Genomic DNA, 15528 nt, shown 5'->3' with positions numbered 1-15528 from the left:
AGGGAACCTTCTTGCACTGTTGGTGGGAATGTGAATTGGTACAGCCACTATCGAGAACAGTACGGAGGTTCCTTAAAAAACTACAAATAGAGTTACCATATGACCCAGAAATCCCATGACTGGGCATATACCCTGAGAAAACCATAATTCAAAAAGAGTCATGTACCAAAATGTTCATTGCAGCTCTATTTACAATAGCCAGGACATGGAAGCAACCTAAGTGTCCATCGACAGATGAATGGATAAAGAAGTTGTGGCGCATAAATACAATGGAATATTACTCAGCCATAAAAAGAATCAAAATTGAGTTATTTGTAGTGAGGTAGATGGACCTAGAGTCTGTCATACAGAGTGAAGTAAGTCAAAAAGGGAAAAACAAATATGATATGCTAATGCATATGTATGGAATCTTAAAAAAAAAAAACTGGTATTAATGAACCTAGTGGCAGGGCAGGAATAAAGACGTAGACATAGAGAATGGACTTGAGGACACAGTGCAGGGGGGAAAGTTTGGGTGAAGTGAGAGTAGCTTCGACATATATACACTACCTAATGTAAAATAACTAGTGGGAAGCAGTTGCATAACATAGGGAGATCAGCTCAGTGCTCTGCAAGGGCCTAGAGGGGTGAGATAGGGAGGGTGGGAGGGAGACGCAAGAGGGAGGGGATATGGGGACATATGTATGCATATGGCTGATTCACTTTGTTATACAACAGAAACTAACACAGTATTGTAAAGCAATTATACTCCAATAAAGATCTATTTAAAAAAAAAAAAAAGAGAAGAAGAAAGAAGATCCAAACTACATACATTTGAATAGGAAAAGTGGGAAGGCACAACGATCAAAAGTCAAGGTGGAAGAGGGTAAATAAAACTTTACAGAAACACATTTTAACATCTAGACAAATTATTGTGGAAACATAAATAGCCAACATTGTCTCAAGAATAAGTAAAAAATCTAAAACAATGGAATATTTTGCAGTCAATAAATAGCAAGGAATTTGATGATATGAAAAGTTCTTAAGGATACTGTTATTAAAAGAAGAAATTACAGATTACACACAGCATGTTCTATAGAACCTATAATATTATCTATTGCGTATACCCCTATTGTTTCACGCTTTTGTGGTTCAGAAATCTGAGAGTGACTCTAAGTCTCTGGTGTGGTTGTGATGCTTCTGATGGCTGAGGCTGTCGCCATCTCAGTGTTCTACTGGGATGGAGGACCCCCTTCCAACTCAAAAACATGTCTACTGGCTGGCCTTGGCCCCTCACGATGCAAGCCTACTCACAGGCTGCTTCACTTGGAGCTGGTTTTCCCCTAGAATGTATGACCTGAGTAGCACAAGAGAAAGGGCACCCAAAATGGAAGCAGCAATCTTGTAACCCTAATCTCAGAATTAAGAGTCTATCATTTATGCCATATTCTGCTCATTAATCACAAGTTAGTGAAGTCCTCACTCATATCCTATATATATATATATATATACACACACACACATATATACCTGGTACGTCCGTAGATTCATGTACATGTATAGAAGTGCTAAGAGAAAGCTCTGGACTGTACACACTGACCCTGGGGAGGGGAAATGAGATTGAGGTAGTGGTCTGAGGTGGGTCTAGTGGGGGACCCCCGAAGATCTGCCCATGTTCTAACCCTAGAACACAGAAATGAGACCTCATTTGGGAAAAGGGTCTTTGAAGATGTAATCCTGAGATGAGGTTATCCTGGACCACCCAATAGGGGCCTAAATACAGAGACAATGCCCCTTATTTCACGGTAGCAGAGACGATGGGGGAAAGGCCCTGTGAAGGTAGAGGCAGATATTAGAGCCTGTTGGCCACAAGCCCAGGACTGCCCAGGGTTGCCAGCACCACCAGTTGCTGGGCAGAGAAGGATGAAGTGGATCCTCCCCTGGAGCCTCCAGAGGTGCCAACCTTGCCCACAGCTGGATCTGGGACGTGTAGCCTCCAGACTGTGAGAGACTACGCTGCTCTTGCGCTAAAAGCCGCCCAGATGGTGGTATTTACAGCAGACACAGGCTGCTTAACTTTATCAATTATCTTAAAATTGGTAATAGAAAGAACGTATTCATTAGAATGTGTGTAATAAAATACCAAGCTCTACTCGCTTTTGTTCGGGCTTGGTTCATCTGTGAGAGACAGGAAACCAAAGCATCGGTGGCTGAAGGGAGGCCGGGATATGGCTCAGTCCAGGCCCAGCGGGTGTGGGAGCCTAAGGGGGCCTTTCCATGCACTTTCACCCTTGGACACGGTGTCCCCCCAGCTCCAGTGCTGAGTGTCTGGGTCGTGCTCCTGCCGGAAGAAGGGAAACAAGGCGGGGCTGTGCTCTCCATCTGCAGGGGTTGCTGAGGTGGCCACATCCCTTCTGTTCACACTCCAGAGCCAACCCCAAGCCACATGACCATACCTAGCTGCAGGAATTCTGGGAAATGTAGTCTTTACTCCAGGTGACCATGTGCTCCGTTAGAAACCAAGGTCCTGTTATTATAAAACAGCATTTCTAGGGTGGGGGTGATTTGTGTGCTGTAGAGTACTAAGCTATATAGTTTCCCAGTCATTATGACGAATCAAAATTGCCTCCTGTGGACACCAGTGCTCTATAAGAAGCAGGGAGTTGCTAGTAAGAGGTGCACAGAAGTTTTTGCTACATCAGCCCAAAACAGTCCATCACTGATATCATTCAAATAATGCATAAGTGTTCATGACCACTCACTAAGCCAATATCACTCAGCTTTCCATGGCTTTATTAGCTCACGCATGTGTAGATCACACTTGCTTTATCATACACAAAATCTAACAACTTACAGTGGTTATCTCCCTATTTTACTCCACGTATTTCTGCTTTGTCCTTTTTGAGAATCTACTTAATATTCCATTATGAGACTGTATCATAATATATTTGACTGAAGACCTATTTTCTATCTTCTCTGTTTTTTAATTATAAAATGCTACATACTTGTGGTAAAAAAATAAAATAAAATACCTAAAAGCTTAATCAATGTAAATTTGTGCCCCAAATCTATATTCCTGTTTCCCCTCTACCTTGATGAATACATTCTCACATTCACTCAGCAGATAGCTCGAGCTTTTTCTTGCTAATGTTGTTTAATCCCAAGTAGACTATTTGGGGGTCATTTTGTTGTTAATTTATATTATTGTCACCTGGATATTTTTTATTTGGGGAATTATGAAATAATTGTGCAGCCTAAACCTGCATTTTTAATAGATTTTCTATGAATTTTATCAACATATTTATTTTTCTTCGTTGAAAATGTATATCTATACAACATGTACACAGATAATATACAAATATACATATACATTATATATGCAAAATTTCAATTAAAATATGTATATATTTGGTCACATAAAAGGCACTAGTTGACAGCTGGTTCAAGAATTCCTCTTAGAGAGAAAACTATTTTTGTCGGCACAAAAACTTAAACTTAAGATTGACAGTAGGCTGTTGGCAGAAGCCGACTTATAAAAACAGTGGTCCCATTGCCCTTCCTAAGAACGAGGGGGCATCCCTCAGCGTTTCCTCCTGATGGGGAAGCAGGCCCGGGAGGGAGGGATAGCAGGCGTGAGGAAGCCGCCCTCTGGGGACGAAAGTGGGGGGCAATGGAAGGTCCAGCTCTAAGTCTCAAGTTGCCTTTATCTTGAAGCAGACTCTCCCCCTCGTCTTCCCACCCCTCCCCGCTTCAATAAAGACCGGAGGGTCCTGCTGGAGGCAGGAGCCGGTCCCCTGCGTGGGTCTGGGCAGGCGGGGGAGCTCTGGGCTGGATGAACCTCGAGGCCAGCATCCCGGGAGCGCAGATGCAGAGCTGGACTGGCCTCTGCGGGGGATGCACTTCGGGGCGCGAGGTGGCGCCGGCCTTGAAACCAGTTTGTCCCCTGGAGTGGCCAAGGATTCCTGCGAAGTGGTGGAAAGTCTGATGTGGAAACTGGTCGAACCACTTGTGTTCCAGAGGGCCTCTCACTTGCACGGGGGTGTGTGGGACTGCAAGGCACGTTCCCGTAGCGGAAGAGGCAGCGGGCTCCGCGGGGGGCGAAGGGGGGCCTGGGCCGGGGCATCACGGGCAGAAGGCCCCCCGAAACACAAACTAGAGCGTGCCCCGAATTTAGACGGTGCCATGGGCGGGCGCTCCAGAAAGGAGGGATGCACCCCTGCCAGCTGGGCCTCCGCCTGGGGACGGGGGCGGGAAGAGGGAAAGGAAGGAAATCGTCCTCAGCCCGAGGGGAGCGCTGGCGAGGTGAGATTTTAGCTGGGGCGGCCATCGGGTGGTACAGGGACCCTGGAAACCGAAGGTGGAGGACAGGCTCAGCAGAGATATGGGGAAAGAGTAGGGTGGGAAAGCGCCGACCTTGCGCCCCTGATCTAACAAGCCCGCCCGTGGGGCTCCCCTGCCCCTCCCCCAGCGAATCAGGGCTGTTTTGCTCTCAGTGGGAATGTCTTGTCCCCCAGACGCCACCTGAGTCTACCTGCCTGGGGGCAGCAGCGCTCCGTCCCTTCAGAGCGCAGTCCTAGGTGTTCTCTGCTATTGATTCTGAATCCCTCCTGGAGTCTGCAGCTCTTACACAGGTAGGTGGCTGGATAGTGCTACCCCGACCCCCGCAGAAAAGATTCAAATGTGACCTTCTTTAGAAATAGGGTCTTTGCAGATGTGATTGAGGCAAGCATCGGCCCAGATTGGGAGGGTCTAAGTTCAAGACGGATGTCCTCCTAAGAAGGGGAGACAGAGTGGAAGGCCACCGAACACTGAGGCAGAGCTTGGAGTGAGGCCACCGGGAGCCCCGAGACAGAGGCTGGGTCACCAGATGCTGAAAGAGGCCTCAGGAGGGAGCCCGGCCCTGGGACAGCTTGATTTCAGAGGTCTGGCCTCCAGAGCTATGAGGGAATACATTCCTGCTGTTTTAAGTCACCCCTTTGGGGGTCATTTTTTACATCAGCCACAGGAAACAAATACAACTGGAATTCCGTTCTGTTCCCTATGAGACTGGAAGTCTGTGCCCACATTCCCTGGATATGCCCACCTCCCCACACTTTCGGGAAGCTCTCTTTTGCTTCCCTCATGTTTCTGCTTAAAGGTTCCCTTGTCAACGTGACCTCTCATGGCTTCTGACAAAATAGCCCCCTGCTCGTTTGCCCTGTTGTCCTGTTCTTCCCAGCACTTCCCACTATCTAAGAAAACAGATGGATTCGGTGGATTCTCCTGGCAAAGTTGTCTCAGGTACGTGTCTCCTCAACAGCAGACACCTCCTGGGGCCTGGGCCCAGCCTGGCCCTGCAGACCCTGTACCTGGTCCCTCTCTAACCTGTTGTTTACCAGGTCTGCACCTGTCCTGCCATGAGAACTGATGGGACTTGACCACAGAGACAAGCCCCAGCTTGGTGCCCATGGGATTCAGGGATGCCTTACACATGGATGTCTGTACATCTGCCAGCAAAGACCTACAGGAGATCCATCAGGTAGAGACCCCAGTCCTCATTCTACCCTTAGAGCACAAGCCTGGCAATCCAAGTTGGTGCAGAAGACCAGCCACCTGACACACATGGCCCCGGAAATGTTATTCTGTCCAACAGCAAAGGCAATGGAGACACAGGTGAGAAACTATGATTACATCACAGCTGATTAAAACCACATTGGATTTTCTTAATTTCTTTTTTTTAATTAATTAATTGATTTATTTATTTTGGGCTGTGTTGGGTCTTCATTTCTGTGCGAGGGCTTTCTCTAATTGTGGCAAGCGGGGGCCACTCTTCATCGCGGTGCGCGGGCCTCTCACTATTGGGACCTCTCTTGTTGCGGAGCACAGGCTCCAGACGCGCAGGCTCAGTAGTTGTGGCTCACGGGCCCAGTTGCTCCGCAGCATGTGGGATCTTCCCAGACCAGGGCTCGAACCTGTGTCCCCTGCATTAGCAGGCAGATTCTCAACCACTGCGCCACCAGGGAAGCCTGGATTTTCTTAATTTCCTCATGAGTAAATCAAGTTTCCTTTGGTTTGCTGTCACTTGCTTAAGCTGCAGTTTAGAACTGAAGATTCAGTATTTGTTTCAGGTTTTTGGATGTTTTTGCATTACCAATAATCACACTAATTCCTAAAACTCAAGTACCTTTTTTGTCTTTTTCTTTACAACTTCGTATGCCTTTTGAAAAGGGCTTTTATCAAACCAACAAAATACATGGAAGCCTCAGTCAATGGAATGTACCATATTAATGTGAAATTTGCATTGCTAAAACAGCACTAATTTTGTCTGAATATGAACTAAAAGCACAAGATAAAAATGTTTATTAATGTTTATTTTTAGATTATCATGATATATTAAGAAATAAAGATTGGAATGAAGACGGAAAAACAAAAGCAAAACAAGCAAACAAAAAACATGTTGGAAATGGATACAGGTGAAGGGGAAGCTCATTGGAAACAAAACTGTAATACTTTTTTTTTGGCCACGCTGTGGCACGCAGGATCTTAGTTCCCTGACCAGAGATCGAACCCAGGTCCGCTGCAGTGGAAGATCGGAGTCTTAACCACTGGACCGACAGGGAATTCCCGAAACTGTAACACTTTTAAAAATGAAAATGGAAGCACACCCTAAGCCCCGGAAAGATGAATATATACTTCAGCAAACTTGAGAGAGAAACCAGAGGAACATCAGTGATGAGGGGGCATCAGAGTCTGAACGCCGGCCTGTGCCCTGGAGCACGTGGGGTGCATTGGGGAAAGTTGGTCACCACCCGGGATTCTGCGTGAGGTGGCTGCAGTCTCTTCAGACGTTGGCAGGAGACTCCTGTTCTGAAATTCCAGCACTCTCTGTTCTGTATCATTTCATATATTACATAACCTGGTTAAGGTCGGCATGCGTGTCTCTCCCTGTCTTCTGATGGGTACAAGAAGAAACTCTGCTATAATCTCTCTCTGCCCCACAGTGCGGGGTTCTTCTGTACAAAGTCAGCACACAATAAAGGTGTACGTAAGTGAATAGAACACTCCAGTGCCACCGCTCATTCCAGCTTTGGTTCCCTCTTCTGTGAACACAGGAACGAATTCCCAAAGGGAACAGCGTTAGATCTCACTGACGGCCCCTTCTCACCCAATCTGCACAAAGTTCGGGGGGTGGGGGCCGCTGTGGCCTTCGGTGTCTGCGTCAGCCCCCGGCACGTGGTGGTACCTGGGGAGTGTAGGGGCTGCTCGCCTCACCCCCCAGTCTGCAAGTAGCCTGCCAGTTGGACACCGTGACTTCTATTCTATTGAGCCCCATCTCCAGGGACAAGTCATCTGGGAAGTGTAAGTGGCAAAGCACCTGCTCCCTTAACCTGATGGTAGGGTCGAGGGTAGCAAGAGGGAGATTACTGTAAACCAGGCGGAAGAGAGGGGTCACCGTCAGGAAAGGCAGTAGGAGGCTCACGTGGGCATGGCCGCTGGGGAATTAGTGAATTTCCATCCTCACCCCCAGCTGAGAATAAACCCCATTCGACCACACCTCTTTTTTTTTCCATACTCATAATGGCATTCACAGAGGTGGGCCTATAGTGGCTCTTACTTCACAGGTGTTTGTATCATCTGCTCTGGCTGCCCTAACAAAATACCAAAACTGAGCGGCTTAAACAACGGGAATTTATTTTCGCACCTTTCTGGAGGTCAGAAGTCCAAGATCAGGGTGTCCACAGGGCTGCTTCCCTCTGAGGCCTCTCTCCTGGGCGTGTAGAAGACCATCTCCTCTCTGTGTCCTCACATGGTCGTCTCTGTGTGTGTGTCTGTGTCCTGATCTCTTCTTCCGAGGACACCACTCATTCGGCAGCCGGGCTTGCTCCAATGACCTCATTTCACCTTAATCACCTCTTTAAAGACTGAATCTCCACACACGGTCACATTTGGAGACGCACTGGGGGTTAGGACTTCCACATATGAATTTGGTGGGTCCTCACTTCCTCCCATAACCCTTTTCAAAAGGTATTTGTTGGCATATTTAACTAACTAGCTAATTAAGAGAAAAAGGAAGGTAAGTCAAAGGTGACTTCAGATTCTCTTACACCCTCAGGCATGAGGACAGAAGGTCCCTGGGTAGGTACAGTGTCTGGTCAGGTGTGGAGGGCCAAGCAGAAGTTGGGGAGCCTGAACACCTCAAGGATACGTGGTGCAGAGTCGCCCAGGGCTGATGGTGATGAGACAGGTCACCTGGGCACTGTGGACCACAGTCTAACTCTCCTGATGATGACTATTTGGGTTCTTCCCAGTTTGGGGCTATGATAAATGATGCTACAATAAACATGGGGGTCAGATGGTTGGTGGGACACTCGTTCTCTTTTCTCTTGAGCAGACCTAAGAGTAGCATGTCTTGGGCACGTGGTAAGAGTAGCATGTCTTGGGCATGTGGTAAGAGTATGTTGAGGCTCATGTCCAATGGCCCAGATGGTTTTCTGAAGTGCTAGCCCAGTTTTCCATTCCCACCAGGACTGATTTAGAATCTCATTTGCTCTCGCTCATCAACAACGCCTGACATGGTCAGTCTCCTTAATTTTAGCCTCATTCTAGAAGGTGAGTAGTGGAAACTCACTGGGATTTGTTTGTGTTTCTCCTATGACTGCTGGTGTTGACCATTTTTGAAATTATATCTTTTTGACAAGTGTCTTTCCAAGACTTTACCCACTTTTTATTAGACTCCTCATCTTATTGAAATGTAAGATGTGTTTACCTATGCAAGTGTTTTGTCAAAAAATATGCTATATATAATATGTCACAGGCAACACATTATACACTGTGGCTTGCCTTTTTATTTTATCGTCTTGGTCACTTCTAGAGAATTTTATGAAGTCCAATTTATCCCTTTTCTCTCTCTTTTTTTAAAATGTCTTTCTTTATTTTATTTTAGGCTGTGTTGGGTCTTCGTTGCTGTGCACAGGCTTTCTCTAGTTGTGGTGAGCGGGGGTTATTCTTCATTGTGGTGCACAGGCTTCTCATTGAGGTGGCTTCTCCTGCTGTGGAGCATGGGCTCTAGGCACTCATGCTTCAGTAGTTGTGGCACATGGGCTTCAGTAGTTGTGGCTCGTGGGCTCTAGAGCACAGGCTAAGCAGTTGTGGTTCACGGACTCAGTTGCTTTGCGGCATGTGGAATCTTCCCGGACCAGGGCTCGAACCTGTGTCTCCTGCATTGGCAGGCAGATTCTCAACCACTGCGCCACCAGGGAAGCCCCTCTCCCCTTCTCTTTTAAGGGTATCCTTATGTGTGTCCTCTCTAAGGAATACCTCCAAATCGTAAAAGTTTACTCCTATGTTTTAGCCTTTGCATTTAGGTCTCTGATCCATTTCAAAATAATTTTGTATATGGTGTTAGATAGCAACTATTTTTTTCCTCATATGGATGTCAAGTTGTTCTAACACCAGGGCATTTTTGTCAATATTAAGTAGTCACAAATGGGTAGATCTATTTCTCAGCTCTCTATTCTGTTCTGTTGATCTGTGTGTCCATCTTTGCACTAATAGCAAGCTGTCTTAATTACTGTAACTTTATAAGGCTTGAAATCAAGTAGCACAAGCTCTCCAGTCTGGTTCTTCTTCTTCAAAATTGCTTGACTATTGTCCTTTGAAATTCTAAACAAGCTTTAGAATCAATCATCAGTTTTTACAAAAATTCCTATTGAGGTTTTGATTGGCGTGTATTCACTTTACATATCAATTTGGGCAGAATGAATATCTTCACGATACGGAGTTTTTCAATCCATGACTATGTTATAGCTCTCATTTTATTTATATTTCCTTTAATTGCTCTCAGTACTATGTTGTAGTTTTCCATGTAGAATTTGTACGTTTTACATTTGATTTAGTTTATTGCTATTTGTTTAATATTTCAACAATATTATAAATGGAATTTTAAAAATTAAATTTCTTATTATTTGTCACCACTTTGTGGAAACACAACTGATTGACATTTATGTGGACTTTGTGTTTTGTAACCTTGTTAAACTCACATAGTAATTCTAATAGGTATTTTGTTTTGCATAGGCAATTGTGTTGTCTAGGAAACCTTTCCAAATTTTGTCTTATTTCTTGTTTGTTATTTACTTATTGTCTTATTACCATGGTTAAGACTACGAATATGATGTTGAATAGAAGTGGACGCCTTCATCTTGCTCCCAGTCGTGGAGAGCATGCAATCTTTCATGATTAACAGTGGTGTCAGCTTTAGGTGTATGCTGATGTCCTTTGTCAGTTTGAAAACTTTCATTCTACCCATAGTTTTCTGAGTGTTGTTAATAAAGGAATTGTAAGTTTTGTCAAAAGTTGTTTCTGCATTTATTGAAATAATCATATCATCTTTCTCATTTATTGTGTTAATATGATGAATTACATTGGTTGATTTTGCCAAGTTGACTTGGTCTTAAATTCCCGAGATAAACCCCATTCGTGCATGATCCGTCATCCTCTAATAAGCTGCTGGACTCAATTCATTAACATATTTGAAGATTCTTGTTTCTGTATCATGAGACGCACAGTCCTGTAAAATGGTAATGTACCTATGACCAAGTGGAGTTCATCTCACTAATGCAAGGTTGGTTTGACATTTGAAAGTCAATTACTGTAACATACCATATTAATAGAATTAAATTAAAAAATATGTTTATTCAATAGATACAGAAAAATAAGTTTCAAGGAAGTACAGCCCCCATCCATGATTAAAAGCTCATAGCAACCTAGGAAAAAAAGCCAATCTTCCGAACTTAAGGACATCTTCAAAACTTACAGCAGCACAATGCTTAGTGAAGACAGACTGACCTTCCCACCTCGGGTGATGGCAAGGATGCCTCCCTCACACTTCTGTTGCATCACACCAGAGACTCTGGCTAGTGCAAGAAAGGTAGACAATGAAGGAGACAGCAAGCATGCTGGAAAGGTTGGAATAAAACTTTATTCACAAAAGACATAATCATTTATACAGAAAATTTTAAAAATCTACAGAAAGCTAATATAACCAATAGCCAAAGTTAGCAAGATTGCAGAACACCTGGTCAATATACAAAAATTACTTGTACTTCTATATAAACAATGTCAAAATATGTCACACAAAGGCATTCCCAATGGCTTAAATAAATAAATAAAATGCTTAGTAATAACTTTAATAAATGTTGTTCAAAATTTCTACCCTAAAAATTATAAAACATTCCTGAGAAAATTTTTAAAGGCCTAAATAAAAGGAAAGGTTGAGTATATTTACGGATTGAATGAGTTAATATTTTTTAAGTGAGCGGTTTTCCACAACTTGATCTATATTATCAATTAAATCCCAATCAAACCCCACGGGCCTTTTTGTAGAAATTGAGGAACTAATTCAAAATTTACATGGTCATATAAAGGACTTAGAAGTTCCAAAACAATTTTATGAAAGAAAATTAAAGTTAAAGGACTTACGCTTAACTTTAAGCGTAACTTAAAGCGTAACTTAACTTTAAGACTTTCTGTAAAGAGATAAAAACAAAACAATATGGTATTGAGCTAAGGATAGACAGATCTCAATGGGACATTGTTGAGAAGCCAGAAATGCACCCACACTCAAATGGGCAACTGTATTTTTTGGCAAAAGTGACAAGATAATTTGCTGGGCTAAGTATAGCCTTCAATAAGTGGCACTGAAACAACTATGTACTGGATGGGGAAAAAAATAATGTTGACTCTTCCTACATACCCCACACAAAATTACTCCAAAATGAATCATAATAGGTAAATGTAAGAGCTAAAATCATAACAATTGCAAAAATTACATAGGAGAAAATCTTCATGACCTTGGATCAGGCATATATTTCTTTAAAAGGACACACAACACACATACACATCCCACAAGGCAAAAAGAATAATTTTTGAAAATTGAATTTTATCAAAACGGGAAGTTTTGCTTGTTGAAAAACTCCATTAAGAATAAAGAAAAAAAAAGAAAATGCAAGCCACAGATTGGGAGAAAATATCTGCAAAACCTATATCTGCAAAAGGACTTGTGACCAGAATATATAAAGAACTCTTATAATGCAAAAATGAGAAGAAAAACAATGCATTTTAAAAATGACCACAAGAATTGTACAGCCACTTCAGAAAAAAAGGTACATGGATGGCCAACAAGCACATGCAAAGATGATCAACGTCATTAGTTATTTGGAAAATTCACATTCAACCATAATGAAATGCCACTTTGTTCTGAAACATACGTGTGGGATTTTACCTCAGGGAGGTGACTGAGTTTCAATATTGAGAGCTTAATGCCATCGAAAGAGAATTTATTACTCACTTTTCACCTATCAGATCAGACAACATTCCGAGTTTCTTTAAACAGTCTATGCTGGCTGGGATGTGGAGAAACGTGCAGTCTCTTATACTGATATTTGGAGTACAAAACAGAACAGAAATTTGGCAATTCCAGCTACAACCACACATTCAGTCACCCTACGGCCCAGACATCCCATTTCTTAGGTTCCAGGCTGAAGCTGCACCTTCCCCAGCAAGAGCCTGTAAGAAAGCTACCGACCGCAGCACCATTGATAAAGAACACGCTTATAACCAGCACAAAGGCCCTTCACTAGGGGTCTGGTTGAATAACCATGATGCACCCTTGAAGGCAATACTATTCAGGTACTTTTGGGAAAAAAGGGAAAATTCTCTAGAAAGTAATTCGTAGTGATCTCCTTGAGTTATTGTTAAGAAAACATAGCAAGTTTGGGAAGGAGGTATGTAACCTGAGAAAGAAAGGGAGAGGGTTTATTGACTTATGGTCATGAACGTGTGCATGTATTCGCTTACATTTGCAAAAAGAAATGCTGGGAAGACTTGTAGAAGTTAATGAGGGCAGAGACGGACAGCAGGAGGGCAGGAGAGATGGAAAACGGGGGAGACAAAGGGGCCAAGACTGCTGAGCACACTTCCCGTGACAACCGTGGAAGTCACTGAATTACAAAAATTCAGTCGAAAAGAGGAAAAGTCCTAAAATTAATTTAGGTAGGAAAAAAATAAATCTTTGTATAAAATTGATAACAGATAAAATACTATCTTCAAGCAATTTTGAATACTGTTTTGGGGATCCCAAGTGTGATATTTTCTATATGCAAAATAATTTACAAAGAAAAAAAAACTGTACTGAGTTATTTATTGTTAGTAGTAATGTTGATATTTATGGTTTTGAAACTTTATGTATATTTCAAAATAAATCAATAAATATACAGTGGTGAAAGAAACAAGACTTTCAATATATGAGGAGAGATATAAAGAAATATTAACATTAAATGAGTTAAAATATATATGTGCTTATCTCAGATATAGTTTAGTATCTACCATAATTCACGATCTATATATATAATATATATTTTTCTCAGACTAACGTAAAAATCTAGAAAAGTCAGAGATTTCAAAAGATAAATATAAAAACATGCTCTTCTTCTCATCCCATTATAGTATACACCCAATTCATCATATTTGTTTATAATTTTTTTAAATTCAAGTATAGTTGATTTACACTGTTGTGTTGGTTTCAGGTGTACAGCACAGTGATTCTATTGTATATACATATATATGTATTCTTTTTCAGATTCTTTTCCATTATAGTTATTATAAGGTATTGTATATAGTTCCCTGTGGTATGCAGTATGTCCTTGTTGTTTGTCTATTATACATATATAATAGATTTGTTAATCCTAAACTTCCAATTTATCCCTCCCCCGACTGTATATAACTTTTAAAAATCACCAAATATTTATAAAAGTCAAAAAATATAGAAGGCAGTTCCCGGCTTTGCATCTCCAGGAGGATGCTGCCTCTACTGTCCCCTTGTCACATGCCCTGCCTTCCTGTGCTCAGAGGAGTCATCATATATTGTGGGTCCCACATCTTCTCCAGCCCTCATGCCCTGAATGTCTCTGAAGACACACACAGTCAACGTACTGACCCTTATCACCACAAGGTTCCTTCCTGTTCCCCTTTGTAAACACGCCCCCTCCCTCTTACTTCCTAACTCCCCCACTTTGTCTCTCCTACCTGGCAACCACCAAACTGTGCTCCATTTCTAAACTTTTGTAATTTCAAAATGTTCTCCTGGTGGAATCACATAGTGTATAACCGTTGGCATTGGCTTTTGTCCTTCAGCCTAATTCTCTGGAGATGCATGCGAGTTCTTGTGTGGACCAACAACTCACTCCTGCATACGGTTGAGCATTAGTTTGTTCCACCTACTGAAGGACATCTGGGCTGATTCCAGTTTCTGTCTATTATACATAAGGCTAATATGAACATCCGTGTACAGGGTTTGTGTGAACGTAAGTTTCTGTTTCTCTGGGAATGATGCCCAAGAATGCAATCTCTAGACTTCATGGTAGCTGCAAGTTTAGTTTTATAAGAAACTGTCAAACTAGTTTCCAGAGTGGATTTACCATGTTATATTCCCACCAGCACTGGATGAATGATCTCGTTTCTCTGCCTTCTTACCAGACTTTGATGTTATCTCTAGTTTATTACTTTTTTTTACTTTAGCCATTCTGATAGGTGCATATGTTTCACTGTGGTTTTAGTTTGCATTTCCTTGATGGCTAATGACGTTGAACATCCTTCATATGCTTATTTGCCATCTATATACCCTTTTTGGTGAAATTTCTTCTGACTAAATTTTAATTGGACTGTTTTTTATTGTTTTAGTTTACTCTTTTGCTTTGAGTATTCTTTATATATTCTAGATACTAGTCCTTTGTCGGATATATGGTTTGGCCAAAAAGTTTTTTCAGTTAGTGAATACATTATTGAATAAAATTCTTGGTGAAAATGAAAAATGTGTCTTTTATTTTTACTTAAAACCGAACAAACTTTTTGGCCAACCCAATATTTTCTGTCTGCAACTTACCTTTTCATTCTTTCAGAGAACAAAAGTTTTCAGTTGGATGAAGCCCAATGTATCAAATTTTCCTTTTATGGACTGTGCTTTTGGTGTTCAGTCTACAAATTCTTTGCCTTGCTTTAAATCTTGAAGACTTTCTCCTCTATTTTTCTAAAAGTTTCATAATTTGACAGTTAAGTCTGTGCTCCATGTTTAGTTAATTTTTGTATAAGATATGAGACTTGGGTTGGAGTGTGTGTGTGTGTGTGTGTGTGTGACTTATGGATGTCCGATTGCTCCGACACCATTTGTTGAAAAGACTAACTTTCCTTCATTTAATTGCTTTGCACCTTCGCCAAAATAAGTCAGGAATATTCGTCTGGGTTTGTTTTTGGATTGCCTTTTCTGTTCCAATGATGTAATGTCTTGATATCCGGTAAATGGATTCATCTCACTTTATTCTTCTTTGTCAAAATTGTTTTAGCTATCGTAAGGTTTGTGCCATTAAAAATAAGTTTTACAGTAAGCTTGTCTGTATCTACAAAACCCTTGCTCGGAATCTAAGTAGTGCTTTAAACACTTGTTCTCACTGAATTTTTCACTAAAAATATCATAAAAGTCCAGTTTGCTTCTGGTCAAGTTTCCTTTTTCCCAAATGT

The sequence above is a fragment of the Grampus griseus genome (assembly GCF_964374135.1).
Source record: "Grampus griseus genome assembly, chromosome: 3".
NCBI lineage: Eukaryota > Metazoa > Chordata > Mammalia > Artiodactyla > Delphinidae > Grampus > Grampus griseus.
The sequence above is the reverse complement of the archived record's forward strand: the minus strand, read 5'-3'. Positions refer to the sequence as shown.